Genomic DNA, 23,890 nt, shown 5'->3' with positions numbered 1-23,890 from the left:
TCATAGAGCTGAGATACTGTGCAGTGAGTAAGTGGCAGCATGTGCTGCACCCAGTTAAGGACATAGCAATGGCCAATGGTCTCTGCACGGTGTTGTGCCCACCTCAAGTAAAAGGCCTTCAATGACTTTGTGCCTCAGAAACCTTGTCCACTAGAGGATGTGGGTTAAAAACCACATTAGAAACATTGGAGCAGGCACCAGGCCATTCTTCCATATGGGTAAATGTTTTTAGAAATGAGAGATACCACTATACTTGCACTACCTCGTCTCTATATCAACTTTTAAAATAAGCAAGTAATAAAAAATTCCATTGTCACCTAAAGTTGTTTTCAGTCATTTTGAATTAGAGAAGGCATTATAAGCAGAGCCAAAGTTAGAAAGTTAAAGTGCAATCTGAGAGATACCCCAGACAGAATCCAACACTCATTGCAGCTAAACAGATCAGTAGATTTTAGAAACCTTTTCCGTAACCTTCCACATATACAATAAATAGTGTCCAACAATTTAGATCAAACTTTCAATAGACTTTCTAGGCCACGGTCACAGTAGTTTGAGTGAGTTATTATAGATTGATCATGTACTAAAAGGAATTCTACCTCTTAAAATGCCAACAGTTCAAAAAACTGAAATCCAGAATAATAGGATGGTAAAAAACAAAAATGTTAAAATGAAGCCTGCCTCTCACCAATCTGATTTATAAACCAATTAAGAAAAGCAGTTGATGTGGTTCATGATCCAGCTATAAATACTTAACACAATAATGTTTTTATGTACATAATTACAGGAAGTTTACTAAAATTGTTGTTACCATACAGTTTCAAGTTACCTTAACAATAGGAAGTCAAGTATTCTGTCTGACAACAGGTGGCCAGACATTAGTGAAGACTGAACCTACTGATAAAGTCCATCCTCATGTTTGTGGACTGTTCTAATAAATGAGCCAAAGGAATCCTCCACGAGATTAGCAAGTAGGAACTAAAATAATCTTGTCTCACATTGAATTTGCTCTTTCCATATCTTATATTTCCCCTCATCTTTTGAGAGCTGATCCAACTCTCATTTCCAACTGTGATTCCCAACTGGTGGTCAAAAATGGAAGCAGACTTCTGAAATTAGCGAAGCTCCCTTTCAGGAAACTGGACTTGCTGTATGTGCATCTAACACATTAGACTTGACCTGGAGCCTTGTGTTCTGCAGGCAGCAATTCTTTTAGGTCAGCTGCCGTACAGGGAAGCTCTCTCAGGTCGATTCACAAAGAGTTAATTAAGCTTGTCTCTTTGCACATACTGCATAAACAATTCCACCCCCACCCTCTGCCGCAAAAGATGTCTACTGGTATTATGTCTCCCCACCCCCACCATTCTCAGTTGTCTAGGGACCAGAACACACACACACTTCCCATTCTGGGTTGGGCACCATATCAGTTATGTACGCTGCTCTGGAGGCACGGGGAAAAAGATAGGAAAGGAGCACATAGAAAACAATCACAGGTATATTGTATTATACACAATATACTATATCAGTTGTAAACTGTGTATATGTAATATATATACAAATTATATATATAAAATATTTGACTTGGTCTCACCTTGAGACCCATTTACACTGTGAACTGATAATGCAAAACATTCCATTTAAATTAAAGGTGCACAATGCACCTGAAACAAACAAACAAACAAAACAAAAACTTCTACTCCTATGTAAGCAATTGCATTAGGAATCAAATAACTTTTCCATGAGTGATTTTGTAACAGAATCAATATATAGAATCAATGCCATGGATTCACACGATTGCTCTAAAATTCTAATGAAGGCATCTGTTCATCACAGATATGCACCAGCATGCATACATCAGCCTGTTAGTGGCACCTGATACTTTCTATGCAGCTGTTTGTGTTATTAACTAGATATTCCATGGCAGTGCTAAGTTAAATGCTTTCAATGGTATGTTTAGCTAAACTACTGACTGTTCATTGGCTTGGATTTACAGTAGTATTATAAACATATTGCTACTATTGACATTTTGCACTTATAGAAAGTCATTAGTCACTGAGTTTTGATACTTATATACTGCAGTTTTACCCACAAATAAACAATGTAACACATGTACCAGTTAATTCCCTCTGTGATATAATTTAGATATATTGTTACTTGCTGGTTTTGCAGCATATACAATATTCATTATTATTGCTAATTGGTTTATGATGAGCTGAAAATAGTTTTTGCCAATTTCAGGGAATGAAATGAGACAAAAGCAAGGAAGGATTTGGATGACTATGATTGACTTTGTTTCAGAAATTCAATAATTCACTTCTTTTTTAGTACAGAATTTAAACTGCATTGTGACAGTTCACATGCTATTTTCTGTACTACAGGATGTTTGGTGAATTTTGTAACTACTATATTTCTAAATCTTGGTCCCTTTGAATGGATTTAATCTACATGAATGGATTTAATATCTAAGGGTAAATCTAAATCATTTTGACAGCCTCTGAAAAATGTAATTAAATTATCTCTGGTCAAATAGAAACATTATTATCCTCTGAATTACTTCTGAATCTGAGAATTCAGAATTCACACTTCTGCAAATAAATTAAATTTAGACATAAATTCAGCATGAATATGGCACAAATGTTTTGTATCATAGACATCTATACATCTTCATTAATACTTATTCTTCTGAAAGTAAGTTTTTTCACAGTTGATATAGTCTGTGGCAAATTGCCGGCACTATTATGATGGGTCCCACGCTTTCTCCTCTGGTGGGGAGTTCAGGGTGCCGTTTCTCGACCCTGAACTGGGATATCAACTGTCGCACTAGTGTCCCAGAAAAGGGAATTGGAGAGGGAAGGACCTGGGCCCACCCTCTACTCCGGGTCCCAGCCCAGGGGCCCTAGGGATAGCAGCAAACCACTTAAACTAGCAATTCCTTCCCCTGGGGTACTTCCCTCTCTGGCCCTTCAGCTTGTGGGGCTTCCTGCCTTCTCTCCGCTTGGGCCAAGTTTCTCCCAACCCCTTGTGTCTGTAGAGTCCCTCTGCTCTGCACAAGCCGGGTTTCCCTTTACCTAGTGTCTTGGTCTTCTGGACCGCCTCAGCACTTCTCCAAACTGCTCTCCTCCAAACTGTTCTTCTCTCCGACACCAAACCATTCTGCTTCAACTCCTTCAAACTGCTCTCCTCCAAACTGCTCTCTGCTCCAACACCAATCCACTGTGCTTCAACTGCTCCAACTGTCTGATTGAAGCAGGGGGTGGGGTTATCAGGTGACTGGCTTCAGGTGCTCTAATTAATCTGTAGCAGCCTCTCTTCCCTCTACAGGGAATAAGGCTCTCATCATCCTGGGGCTTACATATCTCCCATCTATCACTCTCCTGCTGCCCTCTGGCCATGCTATATCACAGGTCCAATTGATTGATTGTAGAAGTTACAGTACAGCCTTTTAAAATTCCATTCATTCTGTTTCTAAGAAAAGATATGCAGTCCCTGGATCTCTGTTATAGGCATATCAACACCATTAGATGTAATGGAAGACACCAAAGCCTTGCAGCAAAAAAAGTTGTGAATATTCTTATCATTGGTCATTTTTGATTTACCTTTAAATAATGCAACTAAGCAGACTAAGGGTCTGGTTAACAAAATTCTTTGTGTGCTTTTTGTATTATTTATTAATTAATTATTATTATTATTGTTGAAATTATGTAGGAAAGATTGAGTTGTTGAAATAATAAGAGCACCCATCAACCGACACTGAGGGAAAATATTTAGTCACCCTTGCTGCTCTTACTTCCTTACCAACAGGATAGACTTTCCCAAGATTATTAAACACATTAATAATAATAACACAGATACTGACTCCATAGGACTGTTGAAGCACATAACTCAGCTGCTCACATGCACCGACATAGTATCATTCGTATAAATACCTTATAGCACTTTTCAGTTACTACACTCAAATCAAATAATGTTCAGCAATTTAAAGCTTGATTTCAAACTCAGGCCACAGTATGCCAAATAATTTTAAAGACATGTGAGCTTTCTTAAATGTGTGCAGAGAAGATCCCACATACTGGGGAATGATGAAAATTTACTTATGAAGGATTAGTAAATCTCTCGGTACAAGACTAAGGTCAGCAGACATTTTGGCAGCCAAGTTTTGAAAAAAGTAAAAACCACAATTTTTTTTTAAAGGTAAGAGAAGTGGCACAGAAACCAAGAAAAAGAGAACTATACTAATCCTAACAAGAGATGAAAAGGAACATGCATATTAATCTGGATAGCCTTTACAAGGGCACATATATGGAGACAATGGCAAAGATCTAGATCATAGTTAGAGAGACTGCAATAAAAAGGAAACAGCTGCCACATGGTGGTAGCTCAAATATTAAATCTGAGGGCTGGTCTACACTAATGGGGGGGATCGATCTAAGATATGCAACTTCAGCTACGTGAGTAGCGTAGCTGAAGTCAAAGTATCTTAGATCGAGTTACCTACTGTCCTCACGGCATGGGATCGATGACCGCGGCTCCCCCTGTCGACTCCGCTACCGCCGTTTGCATTGGTGGAGTTCCGGAGTCGACAGGAGCGCGTTCGGGGATCGATATATCATGTCTAGATGAGACGCGATATATCAATCCCCGAGAAATCGATTGCTACCCGCCAATACGGCTGGTAGTGAAGACGTACCCTGAGAGACCAGCATTATTTCCTATTCTAACCATACTATGGCAGTAACTTCAGTATATCAGACAATACAGTGTGATAAGTGTTGTTAAATACTGATTTTCTAACGGAGACCACTATTTTTTACTATTTTATTGTTTGTATTATAGTAGTGCCCACAGGCCTCATTCAGGGATGGACTTATTGATCAGGCACCACTATATAAAAACATTTCTTGTGTTGCACTAATTACAATAGCTTAGTAAGCAGAGCTCTTCAGGGCAGAGACCATCTTTTTGTTATGTACAGTATTTGTATTGTATCAAGCACAACTGGACCCCGATCCATGACAGTGGCTCCTAGGAACTACTGCAATATAAATAATGAATGAATGAAAAAGAAAATATCATTTTACTCTGCTACAACAAGAGCAACTGGCATAGTTAATTTATTAAACATTATGGGTTGGAGTCACTCCTAGGGGAGGGCTGGTGCAGGGCCGCCCAGAGGATTCAGGCGGCCTGGGGCAAAGCATTTTTGGGGGCCCTTACATAAAAAAAGTTGCAATACTGTAGAATACTATATTTTCATGGGGGCCCCTTTGTTTGCATCTGGGCTTTATAGGCGTCTCGATGGAGGAAGCTAAAGATCACTGCATCACCAAGCTGCCTGGGTTTCTCTCTAGGCTGCCTGGGTTTCTCCCTAGCCAGCACTTGTTTTGAGTTGCACTGGCTCCCTACAGTTGCTCCAGTAAAGAAGACATCTGGCAGATTTACAGCTACTGGTGGCCGCAGATCTTGGTTTACACCAATAGAAGACAGCATGTACCAGGTTGGGGTGACTCTAGCCCATGTGTAATGTTCAATCTGCTGGCACATTCTTTTAAAAAACATATTCTAACACAAGACCATCTGAGATTTCATATTTGCAGTCAAAGTCCATTATAGCAACCAGAAATGTAAGTTACTCATGAAAATGTTTTAATACATATAGCATTTACTATTTTTTTCTTCTTTCTCTCTCCCATTTAAGAAATTCATTAAACAGTAAAGAGAAAGGCACAGAGATAGTATCTATTTACTGAACAGCTGACGTGTGTGCACTGATTGTGGGATGAGGTAGCTATCTTTTTTGCCATTTTCTCATCTTTGTGGAGTGCACTAAATTAGGGGCTGCTACTTGAGGATACTGGTATTAAATTGACCAGTCATCCAGTGAGTGGGATTTTTCCTATAAAAATCATATTACCTCAGTCACATGTGGCTTGCCTCGCAGCTCTGTTCAGCTTACAACAAGTGAGATTGCTATACATCCCTGCACAAAAGCTTCACACTAGACTAGCTGGGTATCGTAATACAGTCAAATGTAAAGAAGAAAGGCTGGTCTTGTGGCTAAATCATAGGAACAGCACTCAGAAATCCTGGGTCTAGTTCCAGATTGAGCATTTTGTCAGTGTCCACAGTCTGATTTTGAGGGGTGGAGGATATGTTGTAATTCAGCCTTCATTTTGAGTGTAGTCTTTCACTCTATATGCTTGTTATGTTGGCATCATCCCCCTTGTTTTTTGGGGGTTTTTTTGGGGGTGGGGAGGAAGGTAGATGGGCTGGTTCCTAGGTGTCTGATCTTGAATGAAATCAACAATTAAATAGCCTTACGGTGGCAGGATAATGGGAGTTACCAACCCTTTGCCCAGCGGAGCACCCAAAGGGTTGGAAAATGGAAATACTCTAGGGCAAGGATAGAAGGAGAAAAGGTGTCAGACTGCTTTAAAAAAGACACACTCACTGTCAAGGGGGGTGGTGTCGTCACACTATTACCAGAATGAGAAGACTGGGCAGGAGGAACCTGGACCAAGACCCAAAAGACTTTCACAAGTGGTGAGGGAAATGGAGGGAGGGAATTGTGTACAGGTGTTTGTTGTTTTCCACAGATCTGTAACACTCTTGTGCTTTCTCCTGGCAAAGTCTGCATTTGTTTAACAAGCTTTTCTGCAAAGACTGAATGTTCCTTACTGTAAATGTCATGTGGACCCTGAAGGGTTAAACTGTAAATCAGAGTGCCCATGGGGGGCACCTCTGGGGACAACATGCATAAGCTACTGAGGAGACTTGCAGGGTTCAGAACTGGTCTTGAGGCTAGCACAGCTGGACCATGGAGTCCTATATCCCAAAGAAGGGGTACCAGAGAGGGAGTCTGCACCCCAGGAATCTGTCTGAGAGGCTGCACTTAGAGACAGCGTCTGAATGCTGCCCAGACCCAGGCAGTTTGGAAGCTTGTGGAATCCAAAGGCTGGGTACAACACAGCAGCCTGATGATGGTCCACAAGGGGGAACTCAGCCAGGACTGTAACACAGTTCTACCACAGACTCCCTTTCAACTTTGGGCAAAACACAGACAAATATTCAAAAGAGGCCACTGATTTAGTGTGCCAACTCGAGACACATATGGTTGGATTTTCAGAGGTGCTGAGCATTGACCCCAAATGGAGTTTAAAGATTTCATCTTCATGCAGGAAGTGTAGGCTGTGATGGGGTTTTTGTTTCCATTTCCTGGTTGTACAAGAACCATGAAAAATAAACCTGTAACCACAGGGAGGTTTCTTTCTACCCTCTAAATCTGGCTCTTCTGCAAAGTTTCTCTCCAGCTGCCCTATACCCTGGTTCTGCCACACTTGCCCTTGTGCCAGCATATTAAACTTTCATATTAACCAGCCATGTTTATTTGTAAAACATACTTTGCAATATACTTAATGAAAACAATTAAAGCAGGGCCAAAACCAGAGACCCTTGCTAAGTTTTTAAATAGTCTTACTCATGAAAGCTCCCCCTAATTTCAACAAGAGCCTTTAAAATTAAACAGGACCTTATTCTTTTTTCTTATACAGAAAAATTTAAGACTGAGATGTAGGCACAGGCCAAAGTACAGTTTTGGTGTAAGTGGGAACAATTCCCATTAACTTCAATGGCAACTACATCTGCTTATATCAAGACTGAATTTGTTCTACAGGGTCTGCAGCATTTTCTTATAATTTGTAATTAAGATTATACTGTTGATAGTTCTGGTTATATCTGAAATGCTCAGCCTTTTGATTATAGTTCAATATTAAGTTATATCATCTTTTTCTCTTTCTATTCTATTATCTTTTGCTCCTCCATTATTTCATGCAGTGCATATTTGGACTATTAGAACTGTGAATACGAATACTTTAAACAAGTTCACATAGTACTTTTTTATTTACTGAGAAAGAGCTAACAGGAGAAGGGGGTTAAAGTGTTCTCTTGGTAAAGTATCTAAAAGGACATTTATCCAAATATCTAGATATCTGTTTAATGTAGACAGAAAGAAAGAGATCAAAAAGGGACAGATTTTAGTTGCTTATCTAGAACAGGATGCATTTAAACTAAATAGTTGTTTAATAGCATCTCTCCAATACAGGATCTCTTACTTAGGCCTTGGCTTATTTTACACTGAAGAGGAATTCTGTCCCACATCAAAGACCTCTGTTAAAGAAAAAAAAATAAATTCCTTTAAAAAAAATTTGGCTGAAGAAATAATTTTCAATTTAGGAGCAGGTGACAGTAAGATATCTCCCAAGGGCAGAGTATTTAGACTTTACATAGAACTAAACAACTCTGTTATGATGAAAGTCGGACATTCCTCAGCACTGGGATCTAATGAAAAGTCAACATTTTATGCAGTTTTGAAGCTGACAATTTAACAGTTTTACATGATCCTTTGAACATTTATCATCAATTTCTTAAATCTAGACAAGAGGAATAGTTACATAAAGCTAACAATATTTGCATATACTAAAAAACTGCACAAGTTCTTTAAGAAAGCAAATGTGTATTTAACTATTATGTATCTCTTTGCAATAAACTGTCAGTATTATGGATTCCCATACACAGGAAATCAAATGTTAAAAAAGAAGAATAAATGATTCTCATGCTAGGCACTATATGCTCTCTCTCTTTCTCTGGAATATATGTTGATAACTGCCACCAATCCTAAAGTCTATTATGTACATGATTGACGTCTATGCAGACAAGGGAACCAAGGTCAGGATAACCAGTATAAATTATGGTGGCCCAATCTTTCAAAAACTTCTTAGTCACTCTGAGTAGGAGGGGAAGAGGTGGAGGTGGTAAGATTCAGCCCCAACCTGCAAGTGCAGAATTTCAGTTTTGGAAACAATGGATTTGAGGTGATGGCGACACATCAGTGAGGAAAGGTCTGTAAACACTTTGAGATAAGACAGATGAGAATGGGGAGAATGTGGAGGTACATTTGGGAATCATTTGTATAAAGTTAATAGTTGAAAATATGGGAGTGGCTTTGGTCACCAGCAACTGAACAGAAGGAGAAGAAGAAAAGACTGAGGATACAGCATTAAGATTAATGATGAAATAGGGCCAAAGAGGAGGATCAAGAGTCACTAGAGAACACAGTGAAGGAAATACTGTGAGACTGGATGAGAACCAAGAGAGAAAAGGAGTTGCAGAACCTAACAGAAGAGAGGAAGCAGGCAAATAAAAAAAAATGAGGATTAAATGTCACTTTAGATTACCTAGCCAGGGGTCATTGCTAAGTAGAACTGTGCAAATAATGGAAAATTACTAACTGAATACATTATTCAAAAATGTAGAATTTGTCAAAAAATTATCCAATTAATATTATTTACCTGACTCTTATTAGTAACCTGGGGCAGGATGGCTTTGGTGGAATGTAGAACAGAAGCCAGATTGGAGGGAATTAAGATCAGAGTTGATGTTGGTACAGAGCACACTTGAGGATTTTTTAGATAAAGTGGGACCCAAAGAGTCAAGGGGGTTGAGGGAAGGCTTTTTGAAGATGGAAGATACAATGCAAAAAGACTATGGGCTTGTAACACATGAAACAAAGGAAGCCTTCATACTTCAGCACTGTGCTTTATATTGTACAGGTATACAATGGCATGGCACTTAGTTAAAACAGATGGAAAAATTACTTCAAGAGTTTTAGAAATATATGCTAATTCACCAACTGATATTCCTGCTGCTCCTCATGCATTTTTTTTTAATACTCCTTTGATTGAGAACATTAATTTAATGTATGACTCATTGTATACAAGAAGCCAGCTTTCCACAAGCCTGTTTGCAAAACATTATTTCCAGAAGTGTAGCTTGCTGTCTTTAAGCATATTTAAATGTTTGTGCCTAGATCATGAATTCATGAATGTGTAATTCATTTCCCTTTTCTAAGCATTCGTTATTTTAGAGTTCTGCTTCTGTGAGAAAAAACATATCTGTATAGAGATTTACCAGTATACCATTTAATTAGTATAGAAAAAAACTAAAACTTCTGGAAATACACAATGGTAGTTCAAGCTTGCCTGAATGTCAGCATGATGACCACACCTGGTACCTAGAAAGCCTATATCTAATGGGTAGTGAAATATAGATTACAGAAATGGATTCCTTATAGCAAAAGTAGAATGACAATACATATGTGAGATATAATTCCTTTACACTAAGTGCCCTATTTACTGTTTATTTCCCATCAAATAAATTTATTAGAGACTCTTTATGGAGTAACTGAGAAAGTATTTACATGCACCAGTCAACTGTGGAACAATTCTATCAGGTGAAGTATCTTTTCATGTGTACCCTGAACCATTTATTCATTGTTAGCTTTTTTTTGCAGGTTGCCCAATTTAAAAAAAATATTTAAAAATATCACACATTTTAAATGTATTTATCTGCAATTAACATTTAGTTTACTTCTCCCTGTTCCCCTCCCCAAATAGCTGAATGCTATATAATTAATACTTCTGAACCAAGAATAAAGCAAATTATTGTTTTCTGGTAACTAAAGGGGTAAAATACAACTAAAAAGAAATAAAAGTAATGTTTCTTTGGCACACACAAGAGTTAAGATGTATACATGCTGAAATGATGTTTTAGCTTCATATAAAAATCATAATTGGATCTCAAAGTCCAAAATTTACCTAAGTACATTATTAAGTTCTCACAGCACCTTCAAGCCACCGTGGGTTAAGTAGGAATGCACTCAGTACTTAACTGAATTGAGTTGTTAATTCACTGCAACTTGAGGCCAGTTTCCAGTGCATTTAAAAGGATAAAATAAAGGGTTCCCAGAGTTAAAAGGCCTGCAGTTTGGTGATGGGCCTCAGGTTCATGAGATACGGTGAGGCCTTCATGGGCCAGGGTCAAATCTTGTGGCCATTACAAGTCAAGGTCCCAACATTTCTGCATCCTCTGTCCCCCTCACAGGAGAGAGGGTGCTTGGACTCATAGAGAGCTGAGTCCAGTGGGGAAGGCTGAGAAGAACATACCCCGAGTTATGGGTTACATGGTAAGGAGCCTTGTAATCCCTGCACTGATACCAATTAAATGCCTGGCACAGGAGAGTATGGGTGATGGGTAAGTAGTGCCCCTAAAGTTTAAAAAAAGTTACAGCCTGCCGCTTAATTCCATGCATGTCTCTGTCCTCAATTTGCTGCTGTGTCTGCATCAAATGGCTCTGGCTAGGAATGTCAAACTTTGTTTTGCAGATCTCATTGAAAAAGTCTGCTTGAAGAAAACTTTGAAGAAAATCAGTTCAGCCACTTTAAAGTTGAGTGTTACAAACTAAGATTTTGTGCATAACTTTTCTTGTATTTTTCTAGCTCTTTTAAAATACATGTATTAAGGATTCACTACCGCATTACCAAAACCAGCAGAGGCTGAAAGTGTATCTACAGACCAAGGAACTTATAAGAGCTCTAGGCCAAAAAGCTCTGTGTATTAAGGAATTTAAAGGATTAATTAAGGATTGGTCTATCTGCTGGGGTCAGGAACTGGGGAGCTCGATAGGCTCTGCAGAGGAGAGAGTTATTGGGCTATGGAGCCTTTAGTGTAGATATTTTACTAAAGTGTTTTAAACAGGTTGATTTACATAATATATTTCAGCATAGGGATAGTTCCAAAGTTTAGGTGTAAACTGAATAGTTCAGTTTCAAACAACTTTCAAACTCTACAAACTGATTGCACTGGATCATGGTATACACAAATTCTGTGAGCAAAGCATTTCTTTTTTTCATATTTCTTTTTCAAAAACAAGAAAGTTTAAAACCAAACCAAATAAATTAATCCAATGTTAAGGTTCAGAAATCAAGTCCTCAAAAGTCAGGAAATTCCCAGCATGCTTAAAATTAATCTGATAGCAGTAACTTGACCACACTATCAGTATGTCACATTTTGCAGTTTTATTTTCCTTGTTAAGTGAAAACCCAAATTAACATTGTCTGTTACTAATGTATACCATAAAATAAGTAGGATGTGCTCTGTGTCTAAATTAATGTTGTCAAAGCAATCTTAGCTTTCAGAAATTCCCAGTTTTTGAGACTTAAACTTCACATGCCATTAGCATAAGTTCATTATTTTTAGTGATGTATGTTTTTATTTATATTGTACAACACATACATGTGGCTTTATGCATTTAGGCTATGGTCTTGAACTACTAAAGTCAATGGGAGTTTTGCCATTGACTTCCATGAGCATATAATCAAACATTTAAGGAGCTGAAAGTAATCACTGAACCTTGCTGAAGATATGCTGTTATTCTCTCATCCTCTGAAAAGGGTGGCTATCTCTAGCTGTGCATGTTTTCCCCCTTTTATGTTGCAGAACCCCACAAAGGGGCAGGTATGTCCAAATTCAGTAGAATTAACAGAGTATCCCATTAATTCCTATATTACCATGTGAAACAGAAATAGCTGAAAGAAAAATTTAGAGTGTAAGTTATAATTAACTTTGCTAAAGCAGCATGTATTTTGAGTCTCCTTAGGTATTCAGTCAATAGATATAACCGTCATCAAAATAAAGGGTGGACACTGTAATGTAATGTAAATTACTTTTAATGTAAATTATTTGGTTTTGTAAAGTTACATGGAGGAGATTCACATTAATTAATTGATTGTGTAATGCATAGTAATGTTGTTTCTATACATTACATTTTTATTTTGTTTCTTGTATTGTATGATTTTGCCTTGTAAACAGTGGCCATATGTGCTATATTTATAATTGTCTTTGTTTTAAAAGACTCTTTTATAATTAAATGTATTCTATGTTTGATCATATTTAAAAGGCATATTACACACAAGAGGATCAAGAGATTACAGGGGCTGATCTAACCACATTAAGTGCGTATGCAGAGAATCGTTTTAACCAGACTCCAAAACATAACAAAAACCTTGTCTCATTCCAAGACAAGCCTGGATGGACTGAACTACTGATTATAAACTAGATTGTCCCTCAGAATTTCAAATCATATATATCTTACAGATATGCTCTGAACAGAAAAAGTATTGAGGCATCTGCGAGAGGGTGACAGCAACAAATGTCCATGTGACAAAATCATGCAAACTTTCATTCATAATTTTGCAATGCATAAAGGTCAGGTATATACCACCATTGGGCTATACATATAAATTTATATAAGTACAATTTTAATCAAAATTTTACAATATGCAACATGTTTGGTATATTTTTTGCAACTACTCATCACAGAACTATCTTTCACATTATGCATGTTTTGTTTTAGCACAGTCATAAACGTATGTCCAATTCATGCTATTACCAGTTAGGAATAAAACCATTGTGCTTTCAAGTAAGAAAATTACTACGAAGTCTGTTCTGTATTTGTAAGCAAAAATGAGGCACCTTGACTGAAGAAGGAGAATTAAACTAGCCTGAGATATGGCTGAACACTGGCCATGTGTTTCTGAAGAGGGTATCCGCAAAACCCTCCTCACGGATTCTTTATAGCCAGATCTGTAGACATATAAATGTGAAAATCAAGACATAATCTGGTCAAGAATTTGCTGCTATACAGCACATGGAAATCCATCCATTTTTTTAGCTTAATTATTTTTTTTTCTAAAGTGCAGCATTTGGTCTTTGAATAAAATATTTTAAAAGACACTCCCAGCCCCCAATTTATACTGAAAGCTTATTCCATGTTTGAGATCTTGTATTTACTTTGTTCAAATATTTATGGGTGCGATGTATATACAGTATTGAACAAAACAGAAACCAGATTCATTCCTTAATGAGCGAGAAGGAATAGAGTTTGTATGGGAGTGGCTAAATATACCATAGTGTTAAAAAATTGCCAGTTGTTCTTTAAACCAGCAACTCCAAGAAATTTTAAGTTTTCCTAGTTACTCAACAGAATAACAAAAACAAAAGAAAGTGGTATTAGTTTTTCTTCTATATTATTCAATTTTTAAGACAAAGGTTAGAATATTCAAAAATGTGTCTGAATTTATTCAGCTGTTCTCACAGTTTCATATTTCATGAGGGACTGCTACACTGTATACGTTCCTACATGAGTGGGTTAAAGCTGTCTCACAGGCTGGTTAAAGTATTAGTCCAGCATTTGAATGCTTGTTCAAATCCTCAATCATCATTTATTGACAAGCTGCTAAATTCAGATTGACATCTCCGTTTTTTTTAACACAAGCATGGCTGGTATTTTAAAGGCCAATACATGAACAGATTGAAAAAACTGAAAAGACATGGTGGATTCAATCTGTTTTCTAGTGGACAAATGACCACATCAAAACCACCATCACATCTGACACCCTCACTGGTCATCTCCGTAGAATGACTAAGTACTGAAAGGGCATAGAGATAAGCCTGACTACAGTAGCTTCATACATCACTTCAATCATCAGTGCCACATATTCAACTTAATTCTTTTGTAGAAGTTTGTCAACTTCAGGTGTATAAAGAACAGGTTAGAAAATAATATGGAAAATATTACAATATCATTAAATAAATTGATGATATACCTCAAGTGGAATATTGAGTTCAGTTCTGGTTACCTCACCTAAAAAAGATACAGCAGAAACAGAAGAGGTCCAGAGAGAGTCAACAAAAATGATCCGAAGCATGGAAAGACTTCCATATGAAAAGACTGTTTAGTTTACAGGAGATACGAATAAGAATGTCCTGGAAGAGGTATATAAAATGATGAATGTTATGAATTGTGGGTTCTTAACCTAGGGCTTGTGACCTCAAAGAACAGTTGCAAACAGGTTCCAGAGGGTTGTGAATATCCTCCTTTCCTTTATAGCTAAATTAAAGGAAATAAGGCAATGTGGGGGTCCTGAAACCTTTTTCTGTTATAACAAGGGGTCAAGGCATGGAAAATTTGAGAATCACTGGTTTAGAATGCTGTTATTTAATCTCTCTTTATAGAAGAACAAGGGCATATCCAATGAAATTGAAAGGCAACACATTTTGAACTGGTAAAAGGAAATACATGTAAACATCAGACTCTGTATTAACATTCTTTCACAGTGCTATAACTGCAAGCCTGCCTAGCATTTCAACAACACAGCCTCCCATTGGCTACGCACTCTGGTTGCTCATTCATTACATCATAGAAGAATTATAGAAGATTAGGGTTGGAAGAGACCTCAGGAGGTCATCTAGTCCAACCCCCTGCTCAAAGCAGGACCAACCCCACTAAATCATCCTAGCCAGGGCTTTGTCAAGCCAGGCCTTAAAAACTTCTAAGGATGGAGATTCCACCACCTCCCTAGGTAACCCATTCCAGTGCTTCACCACCCTCCTAGTGAATAGTTTTTCCTAATATCCAACCTAGACCTCCCCCACTGCATCTTGAAACCATTGCTCCTTGTTCTGTCATCTCCCACCACTGAGAACAGCCGAGCTCCATCCTCTTTGGAACCCCCTTCAGGTAGTTAAAGGCTGCTATCAAATCCCCTTCTCTCGTCTCTTCTGCAGACTAAATAAGTGCAGTTCCCTCAGCCTGTCCTCACAAGTCATGTGCCCCAGCCCCCTAATCATTTTAGTTGATTACTGTACCTCCCTTCCTCTATGGTTTCCCAAAGTCATGCATATCCGACCACAAGTCTTTCTAGAACATTGTAATAAGCATGATCACTCAAAGGTAAAAACACAACCATAATACACCCATCCTAAAAGACTTCCATTGGCCTCCAAATAATCCCTCATCCATTAAGAAATTGCTCTCATCTTCAAGAATTTTCATAGCTATGGTCCTACCAATTTCTCTCTAAACTCCCAATTACTCTGTCAGCTCAATCATCCTTTCAAACTCCCCAATCTCTATCTTCCTGTTTGAAGTCAATTCTTTTCTACCACTGCACTAGCTGTCACAAACAATGTATTCACTATCTAGCTATTTATATCATATTCATAACCTTGGTACCTCTCTCTACTTCATGGACATAATTGTTTTTGACATGCAGCTCAAAACCTACCTCTTCTTTGCAGCGTTCAACAATCATCCTGCTAGTTAGTTCCATGTCCTGGCATGTGTTTCCATCAATTCATTACTCTTCCTATGTACTGCCCCTACTATGCAAACTAATTATAGTACTGACTTATATCACTTGTTGTTGTATCTGCTGTGCATTATGAAATACATTGTTTATGAAAGATATTTAGCAATATTACTCTGTAGTTATTGTAAAAAGACAGTCCTTCCAATGAAGATTTAAGGCAGAGTGACAGAAATATGTGGGGAACCATGCACTGCTGTCAAATGTACTGTATCTACCTTGTGGACAAATAAAGGACCTCAGTTTCAACAGTGATTACATTATCATCTATCCCAAGTATTATCTACTTTTGCACAGATTCTGCCATCCCTGCTCATACTGAGTGCTTCCTTACTCTGTGAATAACCTGGCTGCAATCAATAGGGATACTTGTGGAGTAAGTATGAGTGGAAGAAACTGACTCTTTTTAAAAAAGGGCTCTTTCTGTATATTTAATTTTCTATTTCTGTTTTGTATTTTACCAGTTTATGTGACATTTAAAGTGCCAGTTCTCAATATAGCAATTTCAGATACCAAATTAAGTGGTATATCTACTGGATGCAAAGTAACAAAAATATTGCACATCACTTGTTTTCTTGAAGTACTTGGAGCAGACATACAAAAATAACAAAAGGACTGCCAAGCAAATCTACAATTCTAGTCTTATACCAGCTACAGCCCTCAAGAGACTTCAAAAGTATTTCTCAGCTGTCATTATGAAAACTAACATTTTAGTGCACCCAAAAAAAAGTAACATAAAAATCTGGCCTGATATTGCAGACCGTTACTCACATGAGTGCACTTATGTAAGTCAGTAAGCTACTTGCCTATGTCAGGACTACATGTGTGATTAAGCATCTGCAGGTCTGGGCTCAACTGTAGCAAACATAATGAAAACATATTATCTAATCAGAAATATTGATAAAAATTCAAATTAATTTGATAATGCTAGTGATCTAGTCAAGTGTTCTAGGTTCATACTTAATGCTTACTGATCTATGAAGTTGTATCAAAAACATTAACATTTAAATAGATTGAACTGCCTTCAGAGCTGGGCACCCAGCCAGCAGCCACCACACTCTAGCTGCCCGGCTCTGAAGGCAGTGCTGTTGCCAGCAGCCACGCCTAAGTAAGGATGACAATACCACTACTTCCCTACAATAACCCTGTGACCCCCTTTTGTGTCAGGACCACAGTTTGAGAAATGCTGGTCTCTCCCATGAAATCTGTGGGCAAAAGTACACAAAAGACCAGATTTCACAGGGGAGACCAGATTTCACGGTCCGTGAATTTCGTAGGGCCCTAGTAATAACCATGATTAATAACAACAGCAAATGAATGAGAATTATCTAAAATCTCATACACCTTTTATTTATTTTTTACTACTAAATTGGAAATGGAGAACATTAATAAAGTAGAAATAAGCCAGAAACCTTAAGGCTTCATCTAGGATAATTTTATCTTATATCTGAACAATACAAGAATATACAATAAAGAGATACTCTCAGGTTAAAAATAATATTAAAAAACAAACAAATTTATTTACCTGTGTTACTAATGTTGCCTTGGATTGTTATATTTGAAATAATTTTTAAATCTAACCTTTCAAGATTTATATTTGTTTAGTCTTTGCATTTCATTTAACAAACATAATAAAAATTGACTCAACACTTTCAGTACTGGTTCTCGGTTACAAGTATGTTTACTTTCAGGTTCTCATTCACTAGCACGCCATTGCAATTTGTGGGTGCAAATCCTGAAGGAAAATGTTTAAATCCAAACAAAAAATTGTTTACATTGAAATTTCCACTCTAACAATTTCATGAAAACATTCTGTTTTTGCTAAACCTTCTTGGTACAATATCTACACTCTGGGCCTAAACCTATATATCAGTGTCACTTTCAATAATATCTCATGAATGGAAATGTACTACAAAAACTGTTATATCAAGACAGTTCAGTTACACAACAGATCTAAAATGGCTTCAGCATATTTACTCTATCACACCATATGTGAGGCTGTGGTCTTTACAACAAAACCTTTACACACTGAAGTCATTATCTCTATGAAGTCTGCAACTGGCATTTAAAACTTATTGATGGCCTGGGTATTGGTGGCTCAGTAGGCAGCCCTCTTGCCTGAGGCCCACAAGGTCACAGGTTCACATTCTGCTTAGGAAAAAAGCTGGACATATTCCAGAATTGTGTGTGGGCTGTGCTAGACTCCTGGAGGGGCAGTCCTTAGGATAGTAAGTGAAACCCTGTCTGTTTTGTGCATATCAAGGTTCTCATGGTAATGCAGGAGGAAGAATGGGTAAGAAATGTAAGTTTAATATGCCTGGAGCAAATGAGTGTACTTGCTGAAGATCCTGCATTCAACTATGTAAGCACACGATGGTAGAAGTATAACATAACCTCCACATTTTTGGACTTCTTAACAAATCATTTCTGACTTTGTATTAGGCATGTTTGCAAAAGACCTGTTCAAAGACATCACTAAACATGATCATCATTAACTGATTTCTTTATACTTTCTGGACTGACCTGAGTTTCAGTTTCACACTTTGGGTCTGTGAAAAATGTATGCATAATTTTGGTAAGTAGGAAGTTCAATCAAGAAATTTTTAAGATGGTAAAAACTTTTCACATGCTGCAATCTGTCTGATGACATTACAATATGCATCAAGGAAAAATCTTCATCAAATATTTAAATTAGTACTGGCAACTGATTTAGAAAACAATATGAAATTAAGATGCAACCTGCTCTGGTGTTAATCTTTGAAGTGTGGTTATCCCAGATGTCTCTCTCCTCCTCCTCTCTATGGACAGGTAAAGATGGAACTCTTGAAGGAACTGGGGATCACACTCTAGGCAAAGGTTGGACAGGTGATCAATGTACAGCGTGAGATTTGCCATGGCTATGTGCCTCCAACAGTGACTGGATCATCTAGTTTAAAAAGACAACACATTCAAAATTGTAATATAAGGGAAAAACAAGTATGAGGGAGAAATAGTGTATTTGAACAACCAGAAATATATTTGGATGACTAAATTTGTCATATTGTAATTAGCCCATTTCATTCAGTTGTTCTTGTCATCTTTAGTTTCCTGCTTGCATCTCTTCAACGACATCTGATGCAACTCTACAAAACTGGCATGCATCACCAGTACTATGAAAAAGCAGGGCCTGATTCATTGAATTAAATGGGCTTTGCATCAGGCCTTTAGTAAATAAAATGAGATTTCACTCAGCAATGCCCCAGAAGGCAACTCTAAATCCACTCTCATAAAAGTGCAAACATTGCTTCTGTCGGCTGACTACTCTAACTCTGGTATAGTAAATAACTGCCTTTTTTTTTTAACATGGAAAACCCAAATAACCATTAATAACCTGGATCCTTAGGTTTAGCTCTGGCCTATGTACATTTTCTAGATGGAAAAACTGACTATGATGTATTTAAGCAACAGTTCTTGCACAATTAAAAGGGATCATGAATGACCAGCATCACAAAATCTTTAGGTTATCACCAAATTCCTGTGTAAGTGATAAGATTCACAAAAAAAACAAAAAAAAAACCAAAAAAAAACCCCTTAGTACTTATATTTTATAAAAAAAGAACTTAATATAATCCTGCTGCAAATCAGCAAATGTTCTAAGGTAAAACAAATTCATTTTGTCTCTAATATATAACAAAAAGCTGTTTCATAGAGGAGCGAAGGATATCCTCTTAACCTGTGATAACAAATTTGTTTGTTTTTTTCTCTTCTTAGTAAGAAAGCAATTAGATTTTCCCAATAAAAATATCCTTGTGCATATATAAACACGACTGGTAATCACGTAATTACCTTACCCAATCAAATTAAATTGCTGTCAGTTGAGTTCCCACCGCTGATTAACTTTAGTATACTTTAAATCTAAATGAAGCCTTTGGTAAAGTGCACTTAGCCATTTACAAAGGTGTCTCTATGATTCTACAAGGCACAACAGCAATATATTATTTGCCATAATCATCCAATGTTCAATGTCAAGGATAGCTCATACTGAACCCCTTTTAGAAAACCTTAAAGAAACACAGAATTAAACTATGTTGCTTATTTTTGTGTTCTTTGCCATAACTTCTAAATGTAATAGTAACCTTCGACCCCCACACATTAAACACTGTAATTATGTAATTAAAACTAATTATGTAATTTATCTTGCATATTTGTATCTTACAGGAGGCAGGTCAATTACTTCACTCATTGACCTTAGAAGATTTCACAATTTGAAGCACAACAACAAGGGTTTAAATTAATCTTAAAGTAAAAGTGGAAAAGAACAGTAGATCTGCAAAACTTATAAAATAAATATTATGGAAGAAGCACTCACAAATCTTATTCTTTATATTTTGTAAAATAAATCTCTTGATGATTATTCCATTCCTTTATGTATCTTCTATAATTAGAAATATTAACATATTATTTATGGACAAATCTTACATACAGTACCTGTCAACTGTAATTGCCTAGGGCCAAACTATGTAAGTTTTTTTCCCTCATATTTCCCTTTCTTCTAATCTGTCCCGATTTCCTCTCTTCTCATACTCTCTTCTCTCCCTACCATTTACCTTTAGTCTGCTCTGCATTTCTTTCTCTTCTCTCTTTTCCACATATACTCTCATGCCTTTTTCTTTTCCTTTTTGTCTTCTTTCTTCTAACTTCTGTATCCCATCATCATCAGCAAAACCTGTTAGTACTTTAAATAGTCTCTCAGTTCAGTAGCTGTTGGTACTATTGGTCTGTTCTCATCCCCACCCCCATTGCTGAGTTGGCATTTCAGAAGATGGTGTTTCACATCAGCTAATGACCACTCTGCACCTTTAAGGGGTGGGGGGTGGGATTTGGCTGGATAGCTGAATGAAGGGAACTGTGCTTTATGGCTTGGGGGGGAGAAGATAAAAACTGCTGCAAAATGGTCAGTGTGGTTGCTGACTCATCCCCTGGGAATGAGGGGCTTAAAAGGGGCAGCCCTGTATCTTAACCCTCCCTTTTGCATGGAGCAGGCTGAGGCGGTACCCACCCTCCCTCCTGTTTAGGTGGTAAAATACCAGGTTTGATCTTGACCCGATGTGGGCATTATGCTAGCCGCTGCTCTGTTGAGGGGGGATGGGAAGGAATTTTTCCCTTGCTACCATATTGGCCTAGGTGGAGTTGGGGGTTTTTTTTTTTTGCATTCCCCACAGCGGGTTCAGATGGGCTCTGTTCATGCATGGCATGATGGGAGGTAGGCAATATGTCACAACTCATTATTTGAGTGTAGGGCAGATGTCCAGTGCATGTACTCCATAGGAAAAGGCAACCAGTGACCGGATAAATGGCTTGGAAAAGGACTTAAAAGAGGTGTTTGGTAAAAGAGCAAATAGGGGGTGGCTGGGGACTCCTATGGCAGGGAGTCAACCCCCACTATTAGCGCCTACCTTAACTCTCCTATGAAGGTGGATGGTAAGGTCCCAGCAATGGATTTGCTGGAGGGACTTGGATGGAAAAAGAGAGGAAGCCGGTGGAAGATCCTGGGTATGGTAAGGTCCCAGCAATGGATTTGTTGGAAGGACCTGGATGGAAAAACAGGGGGAGCTGGTAAAAGCCCCCCAGGTAATTATGGAGTAAACACTGGGGTCACCTGCACTGTACACTTTTATCTGACAGGTAGTCCCAGACATCTAATAATAAAGTTGCAGCCTGATTAAACCCATGTCAAATGTCTCCTGTCCCTCTTTTGGCATAGCCAGACAATGGTTGGAGTGGCTTCTGCCAGTAGTGAGTCAGCAACAGGAAGGAGTAGTGGATTAGAGGCAATCACAGTGAAAGCAAGAAAACATGGTACAGTTTTAAAGTGGCCCTTGCAAATGTACCATATTTGGTACAACCAAAATACATACTACTAAATTATTCAGTGTGTCATTTCTTTAATACTATTTTTAACCTTTATTTGAGAAGTACACATAGGTAAAGTTAAACACACAGCATTATAAGTTTTTTTAAAAAATACATTTAAGGCACATACAGTAGCTCTTGATGAGGAAATTCCCATTTCTGTGGTATGGTAAAATGATCATCATCATAAATCAACCATTTTTAACTTTTCAGTAAACTAATTCCTATGTAATTTTGGTCAAAACTGTCTCTCAACAGAGAAAGCCCAACTGACAAAGTGAGCAGGCATGAATGCCTGTGTGCTCTAGCTCATTAAGGGCCAGACTGTGATTCCCTTACTCGTGGAATAGTACCTTACACCACCAGTGGTCTCTCTGAATTCAATAGAGTTAATTGTAGAGCAAAGCACTAAACAATCTGTCCCTAAGTTTGCTCTGTCTACATTTTGCTAAGTATGGGGATCAATTTATACTTTTACAGAAACGTTACTGGCAAATGCAAGGTAGCTGTAAGTCTTCACCATATGCCAAAAAGTAAAGAAAAGATGGCTAAAACTGATTTCTTTACAGAAACATCTTTGGGCATGCATCAGCTATATCAGACACACCATCTTCCTGTGTATTCTCACCTTAGAAGAGGCTGACCACAGTGAAAGAACTAATGAAGGCTGCGTACAGACAGGTTGGACGGATATCAGTTAACCTTTGACATAATAGGAACCAGGGTCAGTGAACTCAGAATAGAGAGTTATAATAGGAAAAAACAACTTAAGAAGATGGCAAACCTGACTGCAGCAGGAAATCATGCACTGTAGCTGATTTATATAATATTAAAGTACAATAAAACTTCTGGACAACAGATCAAAGGAGAATACATTTATATATCTATATATCTATAGATATATAGATATAGATATAGATATAGATATTCTACCCAGGGGAGTTGAGGAGACTCAACCATTTTGAAAAAGAACATTAAAACTCTGATATAAATATATGTTGTCCCAGCTTAGAGAACCTCACATGGAAGAAAAAGAATTTGCACAAGTCCAAATATGGTTCTATTGAAAAATACTGGATTAGAGGAATTGGGACAGAATCCTACAAATAGCCAAATAACAGCAGGAGATCAGCTTCTAAAACAGCAGGATTCAGTTCTTTCCAGATGTGAGTGACATAATACAGGCAAAACAAGGGCACTTTTAGCTGATAGATGTATGCTTTGGAAAAATAAACTGATGTAGAACTTAGGGATTTCTCTAAAGCCAATATACATTTTGGAAGATTATGTTTTATATGGATAACATGGCATTGCATTTTTAAGATAGGAACAAAGAAGAAGAATCTCAATGTGGGATACATATGACTATATTCTGAAACTGCTGCATCAGAGGGATAAAGCCAAACACATTTGTGATACCTTGGCTGCTGCAGAAGCATGTCATCAGTCTTTTGCTGGACAATTCCCTATATATTAATTTGAATATATATGCAAAGATTAGCCCAAAATGACTGAGTTATCTGGAATGAATCAGTAACAGAGTGTCTATATAACTTTTACTGATTATTCATGGATTTTGTACTATAGTATTCATGTCAATGAACATTTACAGTTTCTGCAGGGAACAATTTTGTGTTTGCAGAAAGATGAACTGGATAATCTTACAGCTCTTAGATACCACAATAAAAAGTGTTATATGAAAAAAGAAGATCAATAGACAGATCTTCTCTATTTCCAACTTCTCTATGATTCTATAAAATGTTACTTTTCTTATAAACTCCTATTTTTACTCACTCAGAACATTCTCAGAATGTTCCATTTGGGGGCTAAGATTCCTCATGCTTTGTCTCATGCCAAATGTAATATTTTTGGGAAAAGCTTGAAGAAAATCCATTTAGATGTTTTTGAGCTTAGGTAAGTGAGAAAATTCTGCTTACAAGTTTCAAATGGCTACCCCCACT

The 23,890-nt window shown here is 37.5% G+C and overlaps 1 protein-coding gene across 5 annotated transcripts in view; it reads right to left on the bottom strand.

Moving 5' to 3' along the window:
- ERC2 (ELKS/RAB6-interacting/CAST family member 2) overlaps positions 1 to 23,890 on the bottom strand; it is an 845,311-nt gene that overhangs the window by 54,551 nt on the left and 766,870 nt on the right. For all 5 annotated transcript variants that reach the window (XM_050958427.1, XM_050958428.1, XM_050958429.1 and 2 more), the window contains one exon: positions 18,777 to 18,963. The gene's annotated coding sequence lies outside the window, so the exon portion shown is untranslated. The remainder of the gene's footprint in view (positions 1 to 18,776; positions 18,964 to 23,890) is intronic.

Source organism: Gopherus flavomarginatus, chromosome 6 (assembly GCF_025201925.1).
Source record: "Gopherus flavomarginatus isolate rGopFla2 chromosome 6, rGopFla2.mat.asm, whole genome shotgun sequence".
NCBI lineage: Eukaryota > Metazoa > Chordata > Testudines > Testudinidae > Gopherus > Gopherus flavomarginatus.
The sequence above is the reverse complement of the archived record's forward strand: the minus strand, read 5'-3'. Positions and strand labels throughout refer to the sequence as shown.